Source organism: Gambusia affinis, linkage group LG07 (genome assembly GCF_019740435.1).
Source record: "Gambusia affinis linkage group LG07, SWU_Gaff_1.0, whole genome shotgun sequence".
Taxonomy (NCBI): domain Eukaryota; kingdom Metazoa; phylum Chordata; class Actinopteri; order Cyprinodontiformes; family Poeciliidae; genus Gambusia; species Gambusia affinis.
Genome location: NC_057874.1, coordinates 18,168,790 through 18,189,528, shown reverse-complemented (window position 1 = coordinate 18,189,528; position 20,739 = coordinate 18,168,790). Strand labels below are relative to the sequence as shown.

General features: G+C 36.3%; 1 long non-coding RNA gene across 1 annotated transcript; it reads left to right on the top strand.

Moving 5' to 3' along the window:
* The first annotated feature begins 10,505 nt into the window (after positions 1-10,505).
* On the top strand, positions 10,506-10,857 carry LOC122833621. The gene is made up of 2 exons (XR_006371001.1): positions 10,506-10,626; positions 10,733-10,857. It is a non-coding gene; the product is annotated as an uncharacterized LOC122833621 (long non-coding RNA).
* The last annotated feature ends 9,882 nt before the right edge of the window (positions 10,858-20,739 follow it).

Below are 20,739 nucleotides of genomic sequence, written 5' to 3'. Positions count from 1 at the left end.
ATTATTTTTCCTACGTCATTACTGTCACTTGGCAAAATAACAAAAACAAAAAATAATCCATTGTGTGAAATGGCCTCTTTCTTTGGATATTAGTTTTTGTTTTATTGGATTACCCCATATTTGTTCAACGGATATGTAGCACCAGCTTCTATTTTCCATTGCAAAATTTGCTTAAGAGCTCTAATCAATTACGGAAGCTTATCTAATTCCTCTCTCTTATTAAAATTCTTGAGAAAAGTTTGGTGACCACTTGAGTGATCATTTACAGAGTATTGACCTGTTTGCAAAGTTTCACTCAGGTTTCAGAGCTCAGAATAGCACTGAAACATCACTGGTGAAAGTAACTGAAGATGGCCCTGGATTTGCTAGCATGGTAAAATCCAGGCCCTTATAAGCTTTGCTTCAAACAGAAGGTCTGGACTCTGAGCTACTGAGAAACATTTACTTGTTGGAGGCATGAGCTCTGTTGAAGTTTGAAACAATTGCACCTGATTTTTTCCTAGTCTCTAATGTTTGGCCATGACAGCTTACATGATCATGAAGGAAGCTATGCTAACAAGGTTACCAGAAACTGCCTGCGCTGTAAACGTCCATCACCCACTGCGCAGAGAGAAGTCCTGTTAATGTTAATATGAAGTGAGTGGTGTCATTCACTTCCTCAGCTGCCATTGCCAAACTACAAACATGGCAAACTACATTTTTCATGTCTTCGTTCAAGAATCTAGCAGAACTGCATAGGCAGGAAATGGAAAGGCTAGCTGTAATTAATTTGTTTCATGATATTACCTCAGAGCTTCATTTGATACACCTGATCATTGTCTTTTCTCACGGAAGCTTTATCACGCTGTAGGGATGATTTTAAGCTGGCTTAGGTCATATTTGTCACACAGATTTGAGTTTGTTCAAATAAATGATAAATCTTTCTCGCACACCGGAGTTAACTATGGAGTCCCACAGAGATTAGTACCCAGCCCAACTCTCTTTGCTACACTGTATACACTTCCACTTTGCAAATTTGCTACACATCATGGGATACGTTACTCTGGTTTGCTTGAAAAAGCTCATGGACTTTTAAGGCAATCTAATATACTGGATGCATTTAAAAAAAAATTCTATAAATATTTTGAAATAAAATTTAATATTTTGTCTAATTTTAATATCCCTTCAGTGACTTCATGTAGAATTGGAAATAAATTTTTCTTCTTACTTGTAAAGCCCTGAATAATCAGTATACATATCATATTAGACATCTGATTTCTTGGTTTCCAGAGTTTCTCAATGTAGAACGGGAGACAGATCTTTTAGTAATCAGGCTCTCCTGTGGAATTTGCTCCCAGTTGTAATAGGCGTCCTATCTACTTTTAAGACTAGGCATAAAAGTCTATGATATGATAAAGCTTCATCTGAGAGGGTCTTCCCTGAACTATCTCTATGCTGCAATAGGTTCTGTTGGAGATCTTCTCCTGTTAAAAGCGAATTGTTTCTCTCCATTGTCTGCATATGTGCGCTCAGGAGATTAGATTGCTGCAAAGTCAATGCCTTGATTAAATCATCTAAGCTTCCATGGATAACGTTTATCAATTGGCATCATAATCAAAATTTGACTGGCGTACAATGTAACTAGGGTCAAATTGTAATATTGTCACTGAATTTTAATTTGGGTGTATGATTGGATTGATTTTTTTTTTATTATATACCTATATATAGGTGATATTTGATATCTATTTGTTTATGAGATGACTTCACTGGCAGTAAGTAAATGAGCACCTGATAAATTCTCGTCGGCATTTAGCAACCTCACCCATCACACTGCTGCACCACTCGCTCTCTCGAGTCTGGATATCACTGAACACAGGATTAATGGGATTACCTGATTTAAAACTCAGCCGTCTAGAGCTAAAATAGCCTCTGTGCACCAAATCCACCTGGAGTTCTGGCTCCCATAATCAGCTTGCAGAGGGCCAGCAAAACCTCTGCTGTTTCCTGCCGTGCAGAGTTACTGACTATTGCTTATGGCAATGCGTGATGTTTAAAATGGAAGGAATTTATTATCAAAATATTTTAGAGAAACATTCCCCCCTACCTTTCTTTGTTACATTTCAAGTCTGGAAAGTTCTATATGTGTCCTATCCCCACAACTCTGAAGCCCAAAACTCTTATTTAAAACATTTCTTAGAAACTTTGCATGACAGTCAAAGAATCATTTTTTGTTTTTGCTGAAAACTGAGAAGCTCCAGAATTAATATTTAGGAAATGTATGTAAAAAAAAAGTATCCCTTCCTACTCTTATTATTCTGGCAATCAGTACATATAAATTATTTTGAGAACTGCTCCTGACCTAAAACAATAATTAGCCTGATTTGTGGTCAGACAATGAGAAACAAATGCCTATGCATACTCTATATATACATGAATATATTCTCTGTACTACATGAAGTTTTATTTACTCTTTCTCTGCTGTATTTTGTCTTTTGTTTTTGTGATTGCAGCATAAAACAATGAACTGTATTTCAAAGCAATTTTTTCTACTACTGAGATAATTGAAGAACCACTTTCATGGATGTGTACAAGAAAAATAAAAAGAAACATTTGAGAGAAATCTAAACCCTTTAAACTTTGTTCTGTACCTGTTTTTTGTCCAACTCAAGGGCTCCCGTTCTAAATAAACTTCAAATTACTGTGCCGCATGAATCATAAGATGCCTGGTTTTAGTTTAGCCAGTAATCATTCTGCATCCTGACATGGCCACTGTATTCACATTGGTTCGTTTATTCCCAACCTGACATAGTAGGAGACACAAAGCTGCTCCACAACAGTGATCAACCTAAAAGGATACTTATACAGGGGAAAGGTGAGCAGTTTAAGCGCTCTCCAATCTGCAGCACATGTGTGGTGAAATATATCACCGCTGTAGTAGAACTGACAGCCTACGTCAGAATTAATCAACCTTTCATGACACAGACCCAGGAAGCTTCGGACATAAATCTGCACCTACATGAAATTCAAACAAACATCATTTTACTCACTGATGTCGCTCTTTGTCGATGGGACTGGCTTTTCTCTTTAGGGACAAAAGTGAACAAACTAGGATGACACTGACACACAGTTTGTGTGCATTTATGTTAAAGTATCCGAGAAAGAAACAGCCATCTTTATTTTATTTGCATGAGCCTAAAGAGAGGGATATTATTTGGAAATGTTTACAGCTCTGCTGACTTCACCCTGTTATGCGCTGAGGGTCTCTAATTACAGAGTCCTTCACATACTGTCCATGCTCACCCCTCACACTTCAAACACACTGCTCCATTCACACAGTCTGCAAGCTGATAGAATAGCAGCCACAGCTGTTGCAGTGTCATCACGAACTCATCCAGCAGCAGGAGGTCAGAGGTCGAGGACAGCTGGGTTCATGTTTACCTGGAAATACCAGATACTTTTTCTCTGTCGTCAAAATAAAATGAGAATTGTTTCTGTGTTGCGACTTTAGTTCTAAAACACAACAGAAAAATTATTGTGGTTACGTTTCATTCTACTTCAAAAAGTAGCCCTGACCTCAACCCCATTAGACAATATTATGGATGATTGAACATCTGTGCATGATGACATTTACAATAATGTTAACTGTAAAGTTTTCAAAATCTAATACGCAAAACTCTTATCCCTACATGTTTTTGAGTGTAAAAAAAAAATAAAAATTATTCCAGCACATATGGTGAGTTGTATTTGTGATGGTTAGCTGATCAGGTTCTGCTGCAGGAAAGCATCCCCAAACATCACACTTTGAACTTCATGCTTCACAGTTGATACGAGGTTCTTTCTCTGCACTGATGGATTAAGTTTATGTCAACATGCCTGCTTTCTGTTTCTCAGGTAATTCAATTTTAAACTCATCTATTCAAAGAAAATTATTCCAAATGACCAGGTCTTTGCTTTTGTTTTTATTAGGGAGCATCTCTCCCGAGAAACATGAACCTGGCAGACACTTTTTGACTGGACAGGGATGCACTTTTACATCGACAGCAACATGAGCCTGCTGTAGCTGCAAAAGAATACAATTCAAAACTGAAACCGCTGAGGAGTCTTTGATAAGGTGGTCATGCTCTATTTCCCATTCTTCTTTTAGACTAATCTCTCAAAAAGAATTTAACTTTTCCAGTTAAAAATGAACTCATGGTCATACTGACCGATTGGCCCTTGTTGAAGTTTGATTGATTTAACAATCCTTTTCTCACTGACAGAAACACTATTGGGAACAGGAATCAAAATAATTAGCGAATTAACTCAAACTGTAAAACTTAAACGGTTATTTTAGCTTTTTTTTTTTTTTTCTTTTTTTTTTTACATATATCTGGAGTCTTAGCAAACAAAAAAATAGCATTTCAAAAATCTACAGCAACTGATTCTGAATAAGAAGTCTAATGGAAATCAATCTGCAGATTATGTTATAACCTGCAATACAAACTGACATGCCTTTGTTGGGACACAGAAACATATTTCCCATTTTTTAAAACAAAATTAAAATAATCAAGTTAGAGCAATAAAGCCAGTGGTTACTGTGGTTCAGGTATTTAACTATTAAATTATGTTGGCCTAAGAGGATCTTGGATTCAACTCTGACTTTGTGTCTATCCTTCTTAAATGTCAGCTCTATGGAAAAGGCTGCTTTGCTACTATTAAATCATTTCAAATTTCTCTAACCTGTTTCAACAGAGGCTCGGTCTGGGTTCAGCTGCTCCCATTAAATAAGAATCATAGCATGTTTTATATGCAGAAGACAAGACAACATGACAGAAAGATTACAGTGTAATTTATGTGAAATATGTTTTTACAGACATGCAACAGTTTAAAGTGATAACATAAAATCCACACCATGCATCATTAAGCACTATCTCAAAATATTGGTGATAAATTGATTCAAGATACAAGATTTGTAAGTTTAGATTCGACATCAGAAATAAGCTTTTCAAAATCTACTGATTACTACAGGTTCTAAAATCCAGAGTGGTATGATGAATTTGTCCAACAGTGTTTTTATTGTTTGACATTTTGTATAATTTTTAGAACTGTATTTACTTTAAGCTTGGAAAAGGGGCCAGCTCCCCACTGAGCTAGCGTGCTTCTTCACCTAACAAAGCTGCCATGAAACAAACATACATGACACAGTGAGTAATGAGGCATTTGTTTATGGAGATATTCAGCAGCAAAGTCTTTTTTGTTTGGACTGTACAGCTGCTCTAAGCTAATCACCAAAACAGAGAGCTGGATTAAATTTCACCCTGAGATATTGACTCACCAAGGTATTGCTGCAGCGGGTGACAGTGTGAACTAACCACATAGACATTTGACTTTTTTGTACAGATTCCTGTGACGCACGAGCCACATTGTGTGCAGAATAGAAGTGAGTAAAAATCACAAATTCTTGCTTCCTCAATGCTTGCTGCTCTGTAAATTTTGCTGCTGGATAACTAGTTCCATTCAGGAGTCTGAAGGATGTGCTAATTATTTAAAAGTTAAAAATGACAAATTGGGCCAACAGCAACATGATTGCTTAGAAATTAATCATAGTTCATCATATGCAACAAATGTAATAAACTCACGAGGAAAGAAGATCTAATACAACTACAAATTCCTCTAGCAGTTCCAGGTTTGGTAGGAAAGATTTCCAGTGCATTATTTATTCACTTTTTATTTATTTGGACTAGTAGCTCAGATATTGTAAATAGAAGTGGATGAGAATGAATGATGTTGTTGCTGTGAGGTTCCTTCAGTCATTGCCTCATTAGGGTCAGTGTACATGGATATTTGAAGGTACATGCAGGTATTCTCTGCATCAAATTAACACACAAGAATGTAAAATAAATTTCTGACTCACCGTCTAACTGCTAATTTGCTAAAGTTGTCAATGAATTGAGAGAGGAAGGGGACTTTCTCTGGAATGTGGGATGTTCAATAGAAAATTATTCAAAAGCAATGAGAGAAAAACAAAGAACAGCTTTGCTGTTTGCAAAGTTTATTATTTTAACCCTGTGTGAATTAAATCTTTATCTGCTTCAAAGAAAAATTAATTGCACCAAACCTACAGGAGTAACAAAAGCAACGACTCTTGTTAGATTTGCAGCTACATCACATGGCAAAGTTGCCAAAAATAAACAGCCTTATTGGAAGTCAAACTGTGCTTTACCTGTTCAACAGAACAATTGTTAACATTTAGGAACACACAAAGTTTTGCTGTGTTGCTGTAGAATATTCTAGTCATTTGGGAAAAAAAAGTTCCATCCTTTGTACATATCACTCATTGTTACTATGCATTGATGGGACCCTGAGGAGGTGATCAAACTTGGCTTGGCTTCCTAGAAGAAGAAAAGGTCATGGTAAGTTTTCCATATGTGAACCTGCAGAAGGAAAAACTCTTCCCTGTCCTACTGCTCACTGCTAGCTCAGCTAGCCCTCCTGTTAGCCCTGAGAACCACAGATTAGTTTCAGACTGTCATCTCTAGTTCAAGCTGAGGCTTTGATGGTCTTTCCTGTTCAGACGAGGGAGCTCTGTTGCGTAGTTGTTTGGCTGCACCCCCTATGACCTTCTCACCAGGGGCTTCAATGGCTGAAAACCCAGACATCTAGTGGGCCGTACTATCACACTGCCTGGGTGTCCCTTAGTCTAATCACTGGCTGGCAGTGTTACAATCCAAGGTAAACCTTGTAACTGTAGAAAAGCCCAGCTACCTGCCAACACATCTAATTGTCTCCTTAAAAACCTTTTTATCCAAAGGAGCACTATCCATGTGCCCTGGCCGTAAACCATAGCACAGCTTACCATATGGCTACACTTGGAGTTTGGGTCAGAAAATAACTGGAACAATGACAAGGTTACGGTGTACAGTGAACTGTAGTATAGTCTGGGAACTGCCTGACTCCCCAGTCTTTGGCAGCTTTCTGTTCACTAGTCGAAACTGAATATACAGTCCCTTGCAAAATTCTTTGTACAAGTGAAAAGCTTTTATGTTATGACAAATTGCAACTGCAAACTAATTGCTTACAGGGAATCCTTGGAACATCCAGCTCCAGAGTCACAATAAGATCTTTGGACTTTCCACGATGGCTCTTAACAACTTTGGCTAATAATAACAAATAAGCAATATGTTCATCTAGATTTAAAATTTCCCAAAAGCTAATCCCTAGACTTGTGTTTATTTTTTTCAGTACATATGCTCCCCCCACCCCCAGGATAACCATGTTAGATAATGGATGGTTGTATGGATGGATGGATTTCTGAATTGATAGATAAAGATGGGCGTTGTCAGCTGTGCTTCAACACCTTGTCATCAGGTATTACAGAGTTTCCACAGAGCACCAGTTCTCCGCAGCTCCCCTGCAGGGTTGCAGCAACCCCAGGAGAGCCTTCAGCCCATGTATTACTAATTGCCAACAGATACGTATTACAATTATCTCTGCTTACAAGGTAATTACGTAGTGTCAGAGTCACTAAATCAGGTTTGGAATGGTGCTATCAGAGTTGGCTCTCTGGGGTTTGGGGGGTGCATGTCTGGGCTTTTTTGTTATCTCTGTTCCTCTTCTGTCCTTATCTTCAGAGCACGAAGCTGCAGGGAAGCAACAGTCAGGGCAGAGAGACAGTTGGAGTGCCAAGCATGCAGAGACAGTGAGAGTATTGTCCAGATAACACGTGTAGAAACAAACACATCCATGATTTATTTGTTGTTTATTTGAGCGCCACAGTCTTTTAACACTTTTCATCTTTCTCTGACAGATGAGACATCTTTCACTGAAGGATGAAACTTCCCAGTGAGAAGGGGAAAAAAAACTGTGAATTTAACTCCAATCTCCTGTCAGTCTCAGTTTTTGTTTCAGTGTTTCACCATAGTTTTAACTGGAGCCCAGAATTAACACATCCAACAAGTTTTGTCTAAACTGGTGGTCTACCATTTTATGGGTGTTTTGACATAACATGTGGTAATGTAGAGCATTTGCTTCACTTCAAATCTCAGCCAAGATTGATTCAGCGCCACAGCTGTTTTAACCTCCATTTCTTAAACTGAAAGAAAGTTTATGGTCCAAATCAACATCAGCACAGTGAATGAAGGAACATTCTGCTTAACTAAATATTACATTGGGAGCTTTTAGCATCTAAACTTTCGAATGGACACTTAGAAAATGACCCGTACGCATAAAATGACCTAAGATTTACACAGGAATTGGCTTTATATCTCCACCACAACTCTGAACTTTATTTGACAAATCCCCATGTTTCCTTGTGTCTTTGTGTGCTTTGGCTTGGACATCTCACTGTCTGAGGGGTGCCTGTCACTCACTGCAGCACCAAAAGAGCTGAGGTTTCCACTTACGAAATATATAGAATCATTATTTAGAGACAAAAAGTCTGTCTGAAACTTAATACCAAATGCCGTGACTGTAAATAGTGCTTATAAAAATCAAGACTGCAGCTACAGTGGAGGTAAAGAATAACTTAGTTTCGAGAACATTTTATGAAGTTCCAGAATGCTCTGTTTCCATGACACAGGTCAGACCTCAAATAAATCAGAAAATTAGTACCAGCCAGGAAAGGTTTGATTGGTGCATTTTTGTTTAATAATTTGACGTTTATTTGAAAAAACAAGTGAACTAAAAAGAACCAAAAGTAGATCAAACTGATTTAGTTTTGTTGCTACACAAAACAATTGACTACAGGGTAAAACTGCATATGTGCCATAACAACTGTAAAAACTATATATATATATATATATATATATATATATATATATATATATATATATATATATATATATATATATATATAAGTTATTAACTAAGTCTATATACAGTTTCTGAACCAATTAAATTATGTTTTAAGCAACAATAACAAAATATGGCGATGGAAGCATGTCTAATGCATTTATGAGCAGATTGTTTTCATTGTAAATGTTCCAATCAAGGTGTAACAAGTGTTATTAGGGTTATGACTATTTTTCTATACCTTTGGGAGACACTGTGCTTGCACATGGCAACAATTGTCTATGATTTTAACTGCATGTGAAAGCTCACTTTAAAAGTTAGCATTAAGAGCAGCCAGTTTATTCAGTATCTCAACAACTGTGAGAGAAAGAGTGGAATTACAAGTTACTTTTCAGAAATGGGCTAACTTAATTAGATTTGTCACTTTTCTGTTCTGTGAACTCTGCATTGCCATATGTATATTGTTTTCTTCTCAAAAAGAGGTATTATATCCCCAGTGCATAAAAGAAATGCTTATTTCATTGGCAAGGAATGGTGGTGTTGTCATTACAGTCGTGCTTTATGGACATTGCACCAAGAAAAATGGGTAACAAAGGCATTGTGTGACAGCGAAAGATAAATAGCTGCAAGAAAGAGAACACAAGCCAAAAAAGGAGTGAGAGCTGTGCACTCCTGCCAAAATAAAAAAAAAATGTATTCCATATGTCAAAAGAAGTGACTCCAGGCCTTTTTATTTTTCAAATAAAGTCAGAATCTCTCTAATCAAGATGGGGAAACTTTCATGGAATGACAAAGTTTTCAAAGTTACTTACATATATTTAGACATAGATACACATACACTGTAACAAATTGCTGTATAAAAACGGCCAAAACTGAACAGTATCATACTGTTTCTATTGAAAACGGTACTGCACCGTGAAAAACAATGCATTCTGGGCAATTATTACTGTTTTTAATAAAATACTGTAATATACTGTGAGTAGCATTGCATTTTGGGAATGATGTTAGATTCAACGACAAGGAGACTCTCTTTAAACAGAACGCTACTGTATTTCACAAGAAGACACGTTGTTGTGACATGTGGAAGCAACCTCTAGAATTTTCTTTACAAGGACTATCCATTTGAATCCTGCATTTTATGAGCCAATCCGGTAAGTTGGAGCATAATTTATTTGTTAGATGATGCTGTCATACAGTTGTCATTTTTAAGCAGACTGTACTGCTTAAAGTTACTAAGCTAACTTAGTTAACTTAGTAGCTAACTAAGTTAGCTTAGTTAATCTGTCATGCTGTAATAAGAAAGCTAGCATAACATTATTTGATATATCTTGTAGATAAGAAGGTAATTAATTAAAGTAATCCGTTTTCATTGTTACTTAGTTATTTGCCTGTAGAAACTTCTTTTTTTTTATTTTTTTTTTTAGATTTAGTTCATACGTTCTTAGGTTGTCAGTAGAAATGTTAAGAAAGATGACCTAACTGGAGAATGAATAAAGATGGCCATAACTTTGCAAAGAAAAACAAAACTCATTGTGGTTTAAGATTTTCATGAGAATACGATACAATAACATGCAGATGATACAAGGTTTTGATTTATTTGTAATGCATGAAACACAATATCATTAAATGAATGTTGTTTTAGAAATAATGGTAAAGGTAATTTGTAGAAGTCACAATACTTGTTATAATTTTTTTAATTTTATTTTTCAGGTGGAAAAGACCATGTGACTGCTGGGCACCGGATGATCAGTCTTGAGAGCTATATTGTATGTGAGGGCATTCAACCAACCTTTGTGACAGGGCTTGCTGCACTGTTTTCAATGTACTACATCTACAATATCAAGAAGAGGCTGCATGTACACTTGAATTCATCCAGAGGTAAGGTTTGTGTCCGCCTGTCCGTCCCCCCCTTTTCCCACCTAACACACCTTAAACCCTAACTCCTTAAGCATCATATGCTAATCTGAAATTACTGCATTTTCAGGCCCTTTCTTGATATCAACCCTGAAAGAGGGACCAAGGCCAGCTGTGGCAAGATCGTCTCCAAGAGGACAGGAAATACTGTTCAAAAGAAGTTGGTCACTGTCAACCCCCGTGTTTCAACTCTGCCAAAAAACCTCATGGACTTCGAGTGGAATTTCATATAGGTTAGTGAGAACTTTCTAACCAGGCTATAAATATGGTTGCCCCTCCATGCAAAAACAAACAAACAAAAAAAAACTATACAGGCATGAAGGCAACTTATCCCTGAACAGGAGTGTTCTTGAGAGATTTTTTTTGGTTTAAAGGTCAGCATAATCTTAGACATCTCTTTTAATTTATAGCATAAATTTTGTTAAGGGTCCCACTTTCTGTTCTTCAGATATAATTTGTAATTTTGACTGTACAGGCACAATGTTTAACTTATCTTGGCAGTGTGTTGTCAAATATTGTTTCATTGTTTTATCATTTGAAGTTGGAGCTCTGATTTTGCCCTAAAGGAAATTCAAGTTTAAATGTTTCATTTAAATTTTTATCAAACTAAAATTTGCAATTTTTTTCTATGCTTTAGATTGAAAGTTAAATGTTTCATTTGTTTTATGTTGCACCATATTGTTCCTCACTTCCACTAAAAGTAGTATTTTGTATTGAAAAAGTAGTGTGCTGAGTTGTACAATGTATTATTTCATAATTTCTTTCATACTTATTTTATTTCAGACTAATCAAAAGGCCACAATTCATGCTTTATACAAAAACTCTTTAAATCAGTTATTAAGAAATTTATTTTACAAAATAGATGGGGATTTTCTTACTGTTTTTCCAGAATAAGACTTACTTTGGACAGTTTACCCTCAACATACTTGTAGAAAGGGTTTAGGTTTAAGGCACGCATACGTTGTCGTTTCAAAACCTTCTTCTTTATTATGTGGCCCACTAAAGACTGTGTATGAGTTAATGTTTGAGTTGGTGCTTTTTTTTCCCAAATAAATGTTGGTTGACATGATGGAACTTACATTTTCTAAGTGTTTTTTTTAATGTTTCTATTTTGTATTGGAAATTTACAGTAGTAAGCTGTATGTGAATTCAACAGTAATGATACCATAGAAAAACTGTAATATACTGGCAACACAGCTGCCAGTAATCTACTGTAAATCTGATAAAAACAGCAATGTGCTGTAATCAAAAGATTTCTTTTGTGACAGTAATATACTGTAAAGTTGATTACAGTAAGGGTACTGTATTTTTACAGTATAATGCTGGCAACCCTGCTGCCAGCATTATACTGTAAAAATACAGGGCAATTTGTTACAGTGTAGACCAACCCTAAAAGCATCTGCCTTTTTATCTGCTTAGTGTCACAGCATCTGATGATGGGTTTATAGTTTTGAAATATCCTCTTATTACTGACAGATAGTTCCCATGACCCTGCATCCATTCGTCAAATGATGCCTAACTCTGCTCTCAGAGGTCTTCCTGTCATTTGAAGGCGACTTTTTATCTTGACATTGAGATCTGTCCTGTCTCTGGCAGCTATTGCTCAGCTTTGATGTAAATCTCTTGTGAACTGGATAACATCATTGAAGCCTGTGCTAGCAGTACTTCCACACTGAAAAAAGCATTCCTTGTAAAAAGTTATTTACATAGATCAAAGCTTGCATTTGTTGTTTAAAGGTGCCTAAAACTAGTTCATATGTTGCATTTTGGAACAAAATGGATCATGTTTGTGGAAGACAAATTATTCTTTGCATCTACAGGCTATGCAAAAGAAAAAAAATTAAAAAGGGTTAATTTAGTTTGCATTTTATGACTGAAACAGCAGTAATATTTCTCAAGTGTTTTGAAGAACTTTTGAAGTTTTATTCTAGCAACTTTTTTCTACTAATTTCCAGTTTCTCCAGAGCTCTTCAAGTGTTCTTCTAGCATTTGTTTGATTGTTAATTAAATGCTTCATTATTTGTTTGATCCTAGGTGGAAAATGTTATTGTTCCTACACCAAATAACAAGTTGTGCCATTTCCAGTGGCAAAAACTGCCACCAAGCAGTGGTAATAAATGGCAATGAGATTTTTTTTTACATCACTAAGGAAAAAAGTCACTGTTTTTTCCAGAATTCACCCTCATTATGGGGTTTTTAATAATTAATAGTGTGTATAAGGTCATACAACAGCATCCCAGCCAAGAAGGTACAGACCTATTCTTATTTCAAGATACAATACGTGTTCTCCTAGTAATCTGGAGTTAATTTGATGAACCTTATGTTCCCTTATATTCTTGTGTCTTGGTCTCTCATTTTTAGAATTTGGAACAAAACAAATGAATAAAATCTTTACTTTCTGAGAATGTTAGTAGAGGTTTAGAAATGGAACTGAAATCGTCATAGCTCTATATTTCCTTTGTCCCTGAATGACAGAAACTATATACCACATGTCAGCACTGTGAGTATAAAAGGAACCCATACAAAATGTTAGGAGGTCTCTAATTAGATGATTAGCAATGATCTGAAAGCAGTGCTGGTACAAAAGGATGGTTAGGGTCACGCTTCAATGCAACAAAGGTTTGGGTTAAGGTCTCACGGTATTTAGATTATGGTACGTTTAACAACTGATTGCAGCCAGCATGTATCATGACAACCATGTCCTTGGTGTTTTGCCTTTTGCTTTGCACGCTATTTACCTCATAGATGTCATTGGGCTCTCAACGTTTTCTCTTTCCTATCTCCCACTTCAAACAAAAGTCAGTCTCAAACCCTAAAAAAACATCTAACAGCTGCTGAAGATGCCCCCGCTGTTTGCAACTCACTTAGACTTTCCCCCTCCCTTTCACTGTCAGTGCACAGAATACAGATTATCTGCCAAGCATCCCTTTGTTACTGCACGAAGGGGATGGGGGTATTTGAGTTAGATATCCTGGATAACATTTGAAGCACCCAGATATGCTTTCACGCATACCTCTTTCATGCTGACAGAGTTGATCCAATTGGGATGTTAGTGCTGCCTTTGTATTTGCTTGGGGAAAGTAACAGAATACGTCAAGATCACCAACTTTTCCGAAAGTTGCATATAAAAATAAATTTATGTTTTAGTTTTTCGGTGCTTATGTTCTCATGCGCCCATGTTGACTGTGACCTAATGTGTTTACTCAAACTTCATTCTCTAAGATGTAGGAGAGCTGAATAGAGTCTCCCAACAAGACAGACAGCTAAGATGTTTTTGCCTTTCAAGGTATGCATGATGGACCAGTCTTATCTGTCGTCCTTCTGGTAAAGCTGACAGACTAAAGGGAGAGATTTGATCTGCTCATGTTTTGATTTCCTCAGATCTCTTATCTCTGTAGTATTTGGGTGGGATCCAGACACAGACGCAGCGTCCACAGGAGAACATGACACGCAATGTTGTCACGCATGACCCACCTTGGCACTGGTTCATGCATTTGTTCCCATGGTTACTTCAGCAAACTGTTTCAGTATTTACAAATTCTGTTTATGTTCCATCTCTCTTGATGTAAGACTTCAGTTGTTTTAAAAATATTTTATTTTCTGTAGCACATAGAAACATGATATTTAAGATTAGAATGTTATGTCAGACGAATAGAAAAAAATAACACCTTAATGCTGACGAAATTAAAACTTTATTTGACATTTGCTAAAGGGTTATTTTCACCAGACCACATTTTTTAAGTGTTTGAATATGAACGTAGTGTATATAAATATGTTGTAATTATTCTGTAATTCACAGCAGTATGCATTCTTTACATTAGGGCAATGTCTTTTGATATTGACATCTTCTCCGGATTATGAAATATTCACCATTTTGGAACCCAAAGAAATACAGGTGCTGGTCAAAAAATTAGAATATTATGAAAAAAGTTTATTTAAATCAGTCATTCCATTCAAAAACTGAAACTTGTATATTATATTCATTCGTTATATCACAGACTGATATATTTCAAATATTTTTTTTTCTTTTAATGTTGATGATTATTACTGACAACTAATGAAAACTCCAGATTCAGTATCTCAGAAAAATAGAATATTACTTTAGACCAATCTGAATAAAGGAGTACTAGAAATGTTGGCCAACTGAACATGAAAAGTATGAGCATCTACAGTACTTAGAACTCCTTTTGCCTGGATTACTGCAGCAATAAGGTAACAGATAAGGTTAGGTTGCATGATGAAATTGAAGCTCATTCACAATGCTGCAGAAAAAAGGCTTTATAATAGTCTTTTTAGCCTATTTTCTGTTTACAATCTAAAAGAATTATAACTTTAGACCTGTATGTAAAGTTGTATTTTGTACTGTTAAAGATATAATTTAGTTTTTTATGAGGAAAAGACAGATTTAAAATAGTTAGCTGGCTTTCATTAGAAGTCTAGGGAAGTCTGGTCAAAAGGAAAACTGTCCTAGAGAACAGAGGTAAAGATAACTCCAATGTTAAATTAGCATTTAACATTGGAGTTAAATGCTAATTTAACTCCAATGTTAAATTAGCATTTTAGCCATTTTTTAATATGAAGACTAAACCCTAGCATATTGAAATGACTAAGCTGATGCTTGCTATACTATTGAAAGTAAGTTCTGCATTCTCACAGAACTTTTATTCTATTAGGCTTTTTTTCCCCCTAAAAGTTAAATGTAATGAATTAATGTTAGCCAACATGACAATTGTCTGTTTAGGTAACAATGCCATTTTAGCTTCCAGCTATAGCTTATTGGATTAATCCATTTAATTTCTTGAGTATTGTTGTTACTGCGGTGATGCCAGATAACAAGTAGAGACTCTGGGAATGCAAGCTTCAAGGCTCTATTGTCTTTAGGCAGAATTAAGCTAAAAGTGTCTCTATTTCAAGCTAATATAATCAAATTGGTTTCTTTAGGAAAGTATGCATTAAGTGATCACAGAGTAGAATTCGTTCCCAGTGAAACTGTGCCAGGGATACCCATTATCACTAATCCCTTGTGTGGTGTTCATTGACTGAATTTCAATATGTACGGATTTGAGAAACAGGGTTTTATCTTTGCTCGTGTAGATGTGGTTCTGTGGGCATTTTCACACCATGATCTTTCACATGCGCAGGAGTGGTTTGGAGCCATGTGTGGAACTTCTCCAAAAAACTGGAACTCAATCAACATTTTTTATACCTGTTTAAGGTTGAATAGTCAATATGTAAAAAAAAAAATATGTGACCTTTGTACAAACAACTTTAATTGTTAGACTTTTCTTTTTGACTATTCAACCCCTTAACAGTCATAAGGAAACACCTGCCCTCTCGGAACCATTGGCTATAATGTAAATGTTTTGTGGGTGACATTTAAGGGGTTTTAAACCACATTTTAAAATAAAACATTTCCTCGTTCACATCTATTTATTGCACATTTGCTTTTTGGAACAAAATCCAGTCATAAATTTTTGTTCTAAACTAGAAACAAGTGGGCAAATTTCCCCAGGTTGGGACTCAATAGAAGTTCAACAGATGGATTTGGGCTTCATTCACATTAATGCAAAAGCTGCAATGGTCTGTCATGGTAAAGAACAGTTGAGTTATTTTTTGTATTGCCTTCAAATGGGTGCCTCAGTGGCCACTACTAAATATAAAGCTTTCTGGAGACGGCCCTTGCTTTAGGCACACAAAGCAAAGGCTTTGTCTGAAGAAGAAGCAGGAAGTAGAGTAGATCCAATTGAAAAAGCTGGAGATGAACAATGGACCATTAAAACAAGCTAAATGAAAAGAAGATGAGCCTGCTAAAAGATAATTGTCCAAAACAGACTTCAAAATCTACAGTAGACTGAAGGCCCAGTGTAGTTAGTTTGTTTATCATGTGGATAGAGCCCAAGAGTGGAGAGAATCCATACAGACCCTCAGAAATTAAAAATTAAAATTGAACCTTGTATACTATAAACATCTTCAAATCTATTCATGTGGACAGAAAATGCAGCTTTTATTCTCTTGATTCCTGTAGTATGAAAATAGATGTAACTGAGGATTGCTCATTGATTAGGTAAGTCACATGCAGCTTCTTCAGAATTTCTGCATTTTTCTGAACTCAATTAGTCACTTGTGTGTTGGAGTTTAATTTAAGCCAGATGGGCACAGTGTATTCACAAAAAGAAGGCTGCAGAGGAAAATAGGGACACATATTTTAGAAGGGTAATGTATCACCTCACCACAATGTTCCAGTGTGCACATTAATAATCTCACATTGAGTAAACCAATAACTCTCACCTCCATGTGTAAACCTTTTTAATGAAGTATTTACAACAGCTCTACCACCACATTTCCTGTCTGAAACGCTGCGAAACATGAAAGGTTCTTAAGAAGATATTGGCTCTCTGGATGGATTTGGTAAATTATTTATGTTTTTTGGCATAAATTTTTCTTTACCTGATTAAATATGAACAAAAACAGGAAACAATCCTTTAACAAAAGCAAAACTAATTCATTGATTCTAAACATTTAATGCACAGAGACTTTCCCTGGGAAGGAGATAGGTCATTTTTTTTTTCTGTGAGAAGAAGAATTATTTCCACATGAGAAAAAAAAGAAAGAAATCAAGCTCATCCATCTCCCACATCTGGGACATGCTTCACAGAGGACCAATAGCGTAACTGTTCGGAGCTTTCCAGGATAAACTCATTTCCAGGGAGGAATCATGAAACTTTTATTTCACTCTACAATAAAACCAGATTCATGGTGTGTGAATCAAGTGTCCAGATTGAATTTTTTTTTGTCTCGGCTCACTAAATGCCTTTAAGAAATCTTCACAATCGCCCTGCCATTCCCCACAAAAACAGGCTGTTATTCCCATTAGGATAATTCCCAGAAATAACTTTAGAAACCGTAAATCATTCTTCCATTATCTTCCAGACAATTGTACTCTGAGCAATCTCTCTGCTCCATCATCCTTTTATCTCTTTGTTTCAAAACCACTGTAATCATAGTTTGTGCTTCTGTTTGTTTCTACCAAGTTGCCTATGGAGACAAGTGTCTGCAAATCACCTCTTCTGCTACTCGGCTTTGTCTCTTTCTAAGTGCAGGTTCATGAGTTACTGTAAAAAAAGTGTCTTTCAGAAAACAAATTTAGATGTTTTCCCATCAGTAAACTTACCAAAACAGCTGATGCAGAATATTTGAAATATTTCATTCATTCATTCATTTAATGAGATATACCATCACACAGTGATGCATAATTATGAAGTGGAAAGAAATTTCCATTTGCAAATACAAATACAAATCTAAAAAGTGTGGCTGCATCTGCATTTAGTTATTTTTTTTTTCTTTTTACTTTGAGACTCCAAAATAAAATTCTCTGAAACTATTTTCTTCAGAAGTCCCCTACTTAGTCAGCAGAACACACCAGTGTGTAATTTAATCTCAGTATGAAAAAAGCTTTCCAGTGAATCTTAAGAAAATTTAGAAATGGTTTAGATTTAGAATGGTCACAGTCCATTTCTAAATCTCGACAAAATTTGTGGCAAAGATTGTTTTTATCCAATTTTACCAAGCTTCTGTTATTTTACAAGACAAAATTTTCCCAAGATCAAAAATACTTACTGTTATTATTCAGTAGCATTGACAACCAAGTATCATTTCCTTCTGCTCCACAATTATGCACTTGAATTTCACATGAAATTACAATAAAATACATTTTGTTTCACGTTGGAACTTGGAAAAAAAGAAAGTTACGAGTACTTCTGCAAGGCACTATGCAAGGGAGTCAGACTGGATGAGGAAGGAAGCACAAGTTTAGCTAATGTGAAGGGAGCTCCTAATGTGTGCTGTACTCATGGGCAGGTATTGTGTTACATGCAGAGATGAGCAAAGTATCAGAAGTAGCGGTGTCCTCCTCTTAAAAGTGGCAATGTCCCTTTCTTCCTGCAGGGCATTCCACACACATCATGTCCAGGGAGCGGCCCGTGTCAGATGATCGCCTCGCTGCTTCTCACACCGCCGACAGAGCTGTCGTCGGGGAGCTTTACCCGCGGTGCCTGTGAAACCTGAGAGTTGCTGGACAGACTTCACACTGCGGGGGCAAGAGGTGAGGGAGAGATGGTTTAGCACTGTTAAGGGGGTAATGCACACCCAAAGTAGTGGGAAAACCGTGTCTTGGTGGCTGCCCACAGGCCTGCCTGAGTGTGAGGGAAGCCAAGCAGCCGCCTCTAAGAGGGATCAAATTTCCTCACAACTTGTTGTCTGATGCTATATAAACTCTGGCATGCGGTGATGACACCTGATACGGACTAAAAGGGCCGCTAGAGAGGATCTCTGCACCCACTGTGTTCCTTGCTCTTTCAAGTCCACCACTGTCTTCTGCTGCCCATGGGTTCACCCTCCATGAGGCCTTCACTGCGTCTCCATCAGACAGCTCATCGTCAGGCTCAGTCATCACTGCACTGTTAATGAGGGTCCCCCAGGGGAAAGTCTACCACAGATAAAGGGAAATGATGTAGAGCCCGGGAGCACCCGTTTGTGGCAACGGAGGATTCTTCTCTGAGCTTATTGTGTCACAGACAGATTTCTATCTGCAGTCCACAGCAATCTGATATTATGCACTGAATAATATCTGTTAAAAACATGCATCCTGTTTTTCCTCATTATCTGGCATTAAATCCTATTAATCATTTCCCGTTCTTCAGTTTGGATTGCACAAATTATTCTGCAATAATAATTATGTGACAAAGCCTTTTCATCACTTTATTTACTTTGTCATTTTTTCCATTACTTTCTTCAAATTCTTATTTGCATCCACTTAGATTACTATGCCATTACTATGAATAAAAAAAATCCAGCAAGCCCAAAAGATGACCTGGGGTATCACAATATTTCAATCATTATTTTTAGGGAATATATCAAATACAAAGTTTTCTTGGATGATATGATTGGAAAATCAAAGGAAATTCGATATCTTGAAGAAATTTAGAATTGTAAATTCTGCCCAAAGTAAGATCGCAACAACAAGCAGGAACTAAATATTACGGAATAAAAAATTTTAATGTATTTTTTGACGCTTTAGGGTCTGTGCATTGTATCATCATTTATGTCCAGGGCTATTTGACAAGTTTTTTTTTTTTTTTTACTGATTCTGTTGAAACACAATTCAAAAGCATTGTGTAATTTTAATTGGTAAAGTTTCAAAAAAGGTTTATTCATTATTACTTTTGTCAGTTTCAAGCTATTTCAGTGACCATTGTGTGCTTTTTGGTCATTAACAAAGGCATACCAACAATTTGGTCCAATAACAAGGTTAGTTTTGATTTTGGCAAAATGGGTTCTAGAAAAAAAACAACAACATTTATCTGTTGTTGTAAGTGTGGATGTGAAACTTGATAGCTTTACTTGGAAAGAAAGGTGTTTGTTGCCAGATTAAATCAGGAGAGATGTTCTAGTCAGCTCCGATTAGTAGTTTCACTTTGAAGCGACTTGTAATTCTCAAAAAGTCTTTCATAATGTTACATTGAGGCTAAATTTAAGGCTCTAACAAAGATGTTGGTTTTACAATATCTAATTTTCTGTTTAAAGACAAGGTTTATAAAATTTTACTTAGTCATCATACTTCAGTTGCATAATCTCACACTGTCAAAGTTAGGAACCCAATTTTCATATGGAATATAAATGTTAAAAATTACTCTGTGGACATGTATAACTTTTGCTGACTACAAAATTACTGTCCCATTAGCAGCATCCCCCCAAAGATGTAAAAATATATACCTAAAGCATTTTTTCATGGACATCTTACATTTTTAAAATGACAAGGGAATCCTTTGAATAGTGACTAAAGTTATGAAGAAACTACTACTGCTTCGAATAAGCAGGTGATTTAACAAAAACCATGAAACGCTGCCAGTAAACAAGTCAAGGTTGACAGGGCGAGGCCTGAATGAAGTAATGAGTGCTTCTTGCATCAATTATTCATCATTATTGAGGAGGGTATGAGTTTTCTACCACTCCAACAACAGAAACCTGATGACTTGGCAGCTTCTACAGCCTGCCATAAATTCATCACATAGCACAGGG